The following is a 5922-nucleotide window of genomic DNA, read 5'->3' on the forward strand; positions in this document are numbered from 1 at the left end:
CTGTTAGAATGTAGGATTATATACTACTAGTAGAATGTAAAATGACTTAATACTGTTAGAATGTAAGAGTATATACTACTAGTAGAATGTAAAATGACTTAATACTGTTAGAATGTAAAATGACTTAATACTGTCAGAATGTAAGATTATATACTACTAGTAGAATGTAAAATTGCTTAATACTGTTAGAATGTAGGATTATATACTACTAGTAGAATGTAAAATGACTTAATACTGTTAGAATGTAAGATTATATACTACTAGTAGAATGTAAAATGACTTAATACTGTTAGAATGTAAAATGACTTAATACTGTCAGAATGTAAGATTATATACTACTAGTAGAATGTAAAATTACTTGCTAATATAGTATATAAAGTTATATAGTATTGATATGATGTAAAACGTAAAAATTACTGCTATTGTTAACATTTAAAAATCACAACTGTTGTTAACATGTAATAATTACTTACTGACGTTAGTATATAAAAATTATATACTGTTGTAAAAAAAAATGTAATATAGTGTACTAGTGTATGAAATATGAATTACACACTAACATTAGAAAATCAAAGTTACTACTATTAGAATATAACTGCTTGGTCTACTTCCTTTTTATCTTTTAATGTGTATTTTCTTAGTTACTTCACATAGAAACTTATTGATACCAAATGACATTCTGATTTGTTCCTTTATTACAGTATGGTACAGTTTAGTTGAAGTTTAACTTACTAGGTAAGGTAGGGATTGAAAAACGAAAGGTAAACTTACACACTGTTGATTTGAAAATGTTATCTGTAGATAAAGTTATATAGAACTATATATGCTTTCTGTACAGGATAGTGTGGAATACCTACTCCATTCTTTTGACATGTAAATTATTATTTTCATGTGATTAGACTACTGATTTAAAACAACTTAAGATGGTAGTTTGTAAATAAGTTTATTTGTTAAAATCATGTGATTTCTAACAATATAAGATAATTAGGCTGCAGTGATTTGTAACAGTACAACCATGCATGCGGCATAATGATTGTCTTAAGTGGAAGAACTTGCTGACCAAGGTTAAATTTTTCAATCTCTAGATTGTTGTCCAGCTGAATCAAGCTACAAAAGAAATGAACTGTTTAGAGGTTACAGTAAGAAGTACAGGAAGTACTCATATAATGAAGACAGAAGACCTTTATGTCCAGTTTGTTTACAGTCTTTTTTTGACACAAGTAACTTAAGGAGACATTTAGACAAGCATAATCCCCAACGATCGTTTTTTTCCTGCAGTCTGTGTTCAAGGAGTTTTGTGCGCAAGAACTACCTTAAAGTGCACAAGAAGCGAGTGCACAAATTATGATGTTGTGTGAAGGGATTTTCCCAATTATATACATCATTAAAAATGATTTATGTAAAAAAGTGAAGCTGTATCTCATCATATGTTAACATGTACTTGTGTTTTTTTAAATTAATCTTCAGGCTAGTGCAGCATTAGATTATAAGTAGAGTTAAAACAGTACTTTGAACAGTTTGTATTAGCAGACTTGGTTCTCATTTTCAAGATGGTTATTTGAACTACACATATTGGCTGTTGGGATAGAGAACTTAACTTTACATTTTAATCCTCCAGCTGGCCACTTGACCACAAATAAAAGTTGCCCATACTATTGAAGTCTGAAATGGTGCTCCTGTGTACAGGTTGGAATGATTTAGAAGTTGCCATCTCTTTTACTGTGTAATAATAATGATCACTGGTATGGGTAACCCAAGATTCACAATACTGCAATAGATTGTATTGGCCAATTCAGTGTATGCCTGTTTAGTAAAGAAGTCTTTTTTTCTGTCTACAACAGCATAAACTGTTAAACTAAGGTTTTGAGGCAAGACAATTGACATAATTACTAAGTTAGAAAGTAGCAATATTCTTTGTTGTTATTTTATTGTTAAAGCTTGCAGGAAGTAACTATTCTTTGTTATTTTATTGTTAAAGCTTGCAGGAAGTAACTATTCATTGTTATTTTATTGTTAAATCTTGCAGGAAGTAACTATTCATTGTTATTTTATTTTTAAAGCTTGCAGGAAGTAACAATTCATTGTTGTTATTTTATTGTTAAAGCTTGCAGGAAGCAACCATTCTTTGTTATTATTTTATTGCTCAAACTTACAGGAAGTAAATATTCCTTGTTGTTATTTTATTGTTAAAGCTTGCATTAAGTAACTATTCTTTGTTGTTATTTTATTGTTAAAGCTTGCAGGAAGTAACTATTCTTTGTTGTTATTTTATTGTTAAAGTTTGCAGGAAGTAACTATTCTTGGTTGTTATTTTTTTTTTGTTAAACCTTGCAGGAAGTAACTATTCTTGGTTGTTATTTTATTGTTAAAGTTTGCAGGAAGTAATTATTGATTGTATATAAATAAAATATTTTCACTTGATGTAAAAGGAAAACATTGATACATCATATTTAATAGCTTAAACTTTATAGAAAAGTAATACTAAGAACATGTAAGATTAATCCGTGGTTATCGGGCATGCTCGAGGTTTTGTAATCTGAGTGTCAATTTGTTTAATTTTTTTTTCTCCTTGTCCAATCAGTGATGAAAATACTGTTTGGACTAAAAACTGATTAGAATGTGGTTAACGTTTTTCAGCTACATAAACATTTCTCTTCATTCAGTGATGAACCCTTCACATGTAACATGAAAAGTGGAAAAATAGCATGATCACGTGACAATATAAATGCACTTATTATTATGAAGTGCATTTAATGTTCTTATTAAGGAAACATTTGGTGTCTGTAGGGTAATTTGTACTTTTCTCAAAAAAAAATATTTTTTTGTTAAATGAGTTTTCATTTTTGTTATATACAGCTATGTAAAGTACATATTTTAAATTTCTGGAGAAAAAAAAAGTTCTTTATTACAGTCTTGTCCTGAATTTTGTTGTGTTTCAATCTTGGATTATTTTCTTTTGAATCATTATGAAACTGTAGCAGAAGATATAATCCATGTTAAGTGTAGATCTTCTTAACTTGAATAAAGAATTCCCAACTTTACGGAAGAGGTCAGTTTGTTTCTCCATTTATACTACATAATTAGATATTAATGATGATCCAGTTATTTTGTGGTAATGAAAAACTAACAGACTTTATACCCTTACAGAACTAGACTAAGTATATATATTTCAAAATTTTCCATACAGATATTTAGTTAACATCTTTGCAAACGTGTATATAATGTGTAAGTTGCTCAGTTTTAATGGTTATTAAATATTAAGAACAAATGATCACAGAACAGATTGATTTTTATATTTCAACTTTTTGAAAAACCCTAGATCATCCAGCTGCCCACTTGACCACAAATAAAAGTTGCCCATACTATTGAAGTCTGAAATGGTACTCCTGTGTACAGGTTGGAATGATTTAGAAGTTACCATCTCTTTTACTGTGTAATAATAATGATGATCACTGGTATGGGTAACCCAAGATTCACAATACTTGGACAATTCAGTGTATGCCTGTTTAGTGAAGAAGTCTTTTTTTCTGTCTACAACAGCATAAACTGCTAAACTAATGTTTTGAGGCAAGTCAATTGACATAATTACTAAGTTAGAAAGTAGCAATATTCTTTGTTGTTTTTTTATTGCTAAAGCTTGCAGGAAGTAACTATTCTTGGTTGTTATTTTATTGTTAAAGCTTGCAGGAAGTAACTATTCATTGTTGTTATTTTATTTTTAAAGTTTGCAGGAAGCAACTATTCTTTGTTATTTTATTGCTAAAGCTTGCAGGAAGTAACTATTCTTTGTTGTTATTTTATTGTTAAAGTTTGCAGGAAATAACAATTCTTTGTTGTTATTTTATTGTTGAAGCTTACAGGAAGTAACTATTCTTGGTTGTTATTTTATTGTTTAAGCTTGCTGTAAGTAACCGTAACTTTTTGAAGTTCTTATATTGTGGACTTTAGTCTTACCTGGTGGTCAATTCACATGTGTGAATGTCACAAAATTTAGGTTGTAATGATATTTATATGGTTTTTATGAAGATCTTACATTTTACATTGGTTATAGTAATTGAAACTTTATTGCAACCATTAGTTTAATTATGACATTAGAAAACATTGTTAGTTGTACAGCATGTCTGTTGTAAGTTATAAAAAAAGATCAATGTGAAATATGAAATTATTATTGATTGTTAATTTTGTTTCATGTTCTAAACTGTTCACACAAAAGTATGTGCCAATTTATGAAATATTATTGGTTTCAATACACTGTGCTAGCTTAACAGCTATCGTTCAAGGTTTCTATATGTTGCTGAAGATATTTAGTCGTACTAACTCTACAGTAAGGTTCCATTGTTCTGTAGTCATGTGTTAATATAGGTTAAATGATACTAAGTCATAATAACACTACATTAAGTTCCTTTTGTCCTATGGTTATGTGTGAATATAGATTAAAAGATACGGAATCATACTAACACTACATTAAGGTCCTGTTGTCCTTTAGTCACTTGTTAATATAGATTAAAAGATACTAATTCAAACTAATACTACATTAAGGTCCTGCTATCCTTTAGTCATGTGTCAACATAGATTAAATGATACTGAGTCATAATAACACTACATTATGGTCCTGTTGCCCTTTAGTCATGTGTTAATATTGGTTAAACGATACTAAGTCATAATAACAATACATTAAGTTCCTCAGGGTGTATACAGTCAGGGTAAAAATGAGCAAAACACCTAATGTCGGAATTTTTTGTCTCTTTTTTTTTTTTCAGCCAGTAATCACTAACAGAAATAATTAGTGATATTATGCTGTTAATGTAGTGTGTTGGACTGGAGTTTGTCACCAGTTAGTGATATTATGCTGTTAACACTAATGTGTTGTGCTGGTGTTTGTCACCATTTAGTGATATTATGCCGTTAACTTTGGTATTTATTGTGGCATAAATTTTGATGAGGAAGCATGATTACCAAGAATGGTTTCCCATGAACAGCAGTTTCTGTTTACCCTTATTTTTACTTACTTAAACATCCCAAAGGATAAACAGTTATTTTCATAAACTTTATGTGTAAAATTAATAAAATTGTTATTGTCATTTAAGTAATTAAACAAAATCAGTTAAATTCTCTTTATAATGCTACCATATCACAAAACATGTCATAAAAATACCTTAAAGAAATTTATTGTGTCGTTTCAGTTTTTCTTAATGTTTTGATTTCCAAACTGTCCATTTGTAAATCAAATGTAATGGAGATAAAGGAGAACTCATAGCTAAACCTTCATTTTAATTTGAAAAACATTAATTTTTGACACATACTTCAAAAAGGTTAACCATACCAGTCATTTCTCAAACTGAATTCTCATTTTCTTTGAATTATTCTGAAAACATCCAATGAATTTTCCCACGGGTATTTTAGTGAATTATGAAATAACATTAAAAGACACTAAAATACTGTTATGATCTAGTGCTATATGTTTAAGTCTTTCAAAAAAAATTTTAACTGCATATTTATTTTTATCCATTAAAATGGAAAACGTTTTTAATATGAATTTTGCTACATTGTACATGGAACTCATAATATTAATTACCTATGACTGTGTCCAGCCTTTTGAGCTTTAGGCAAGGAATATAATCTAGGTAACATAAAGGAATCTAGCAAGAAAAGCATGGTTATCAGTATTCAATGATGAGGAATCCACTTTGAGACTAATAATGCTTGGAGATGGCTTGAATGGGTAATGAAGAAAAACTTTAATATAAGTTTAACATAACAGCAAATGTACAACATTTCAACAAGGTTTTGTCATCATCAGGTACAAATAGTTTACACTGACACAGATATATTATATATACAGTATGGAACAAAGAGGTCACATGACCAGATAATGTTGCACGACTTAGAAGAGATATCTTGGCACCCCAAGGTGTTGGTTTA

This window comes from Limulus polyphemus, unplaced genomic scaffold (genome assembly GCF_000517525.1).
Source record: "Limulus polyphemus unplaced genomic scaffold, Limulus_polyphemus-2.1.2 Scaffold2035, whole genome shotgun sequence".
NCBI lineage: Eukaryota > Metazoa > Arthropoda > Merostomata > Xiphosura > Limulidae > Limulus > Limulus polyphemus.